Source organism: Amblyomma mixtum, chromosome 10, assembly GCF_055824585.1.
Source record: "Amblyomma mixtum isolate Tamu chromosome 10, ASM5582458v1, whole genome shotgun sequence".
Classification (NCBI taxonomy): domain Eukaryota; kingdom Metazoa; phylum Arthropoda; class Arachnida; order Ixodida; family Ixodidae; genus Amblyomma; species Amblyomma mixtum.
The window spans coordinates 100,461,187-100,461,842 of NC_143021.1; the positions used below are offsets into that span (position 1 = coordinate 100,461,187).

General features: G+C 52.9%; 1 non-coding gene across 1 annotated transcript; it reads left to right on the forward strand.

Moving 5' to 3' along the window:
* The first annotated feature begins 580 nt into the window (after window positions 1–580).
* Window positions 581–656, forward strand: TRNAG-UCC (transfer RNA glycine (anticodon UCC)). Its single transcript has one exon. It is a non-coding gene; the product is annotated as a tRNA-Gly (tRNA).

Sequence of the window (656 nt, forward strand, 5' to 3'; positions counted from 1 at the left end):
GCGAAAAAAAAAGTTTCACCATCGGGGATTTGAACCCACGCACCCCCACTGCCTGGCGACTCCCCGGAGCGACGCGTTAGACCACACGGCCACAAAACAACGCGGAGTGATACACTTCTCTTTATTTTTTTCTGTGGACTACTTCCGTAGCCTTCACAGCGTTGCACATGATGTATGAAATGGAGTATAAGAAGTTCAGGTTCGTGATCTTGATTTGGCAGTGGAAGAGCGTTTTTCAGACCTCAGAACTGACGTAACATCCCAGCAACGCAGTGAGCATTTCGAAAACTTGCAGATCAATGGAGGGAAAATCGAAGCTTGGGATCTTTAAGAAGAGCCATGCGTGGCACCGCATTCGTCTGACTTCAGCCGGCTGTACGCACGGTATTCTGTGGCTCCGTCTGGACGCCGGCATAGAAGCATTCTCTTCCGCAAGACCTGTTTTAAGCCCACTGCCCGGCGGCTGAGGCTGACCTCCTCCCTTCTCCCCGTATGGCTCCTGCCCAAGAAAATACCGTGTCACCCCCGAACAGAAGTACGCCGGCGACAAACGCCCCCCTCGTCGTTAAAGGCAAAACAAAAGTTCGTCGGTGGTATAGTGGTTAGCACAGCTGCCTTCCAAGCAGTTGACCCGGGTTCGATTCCCGGCCGACTCA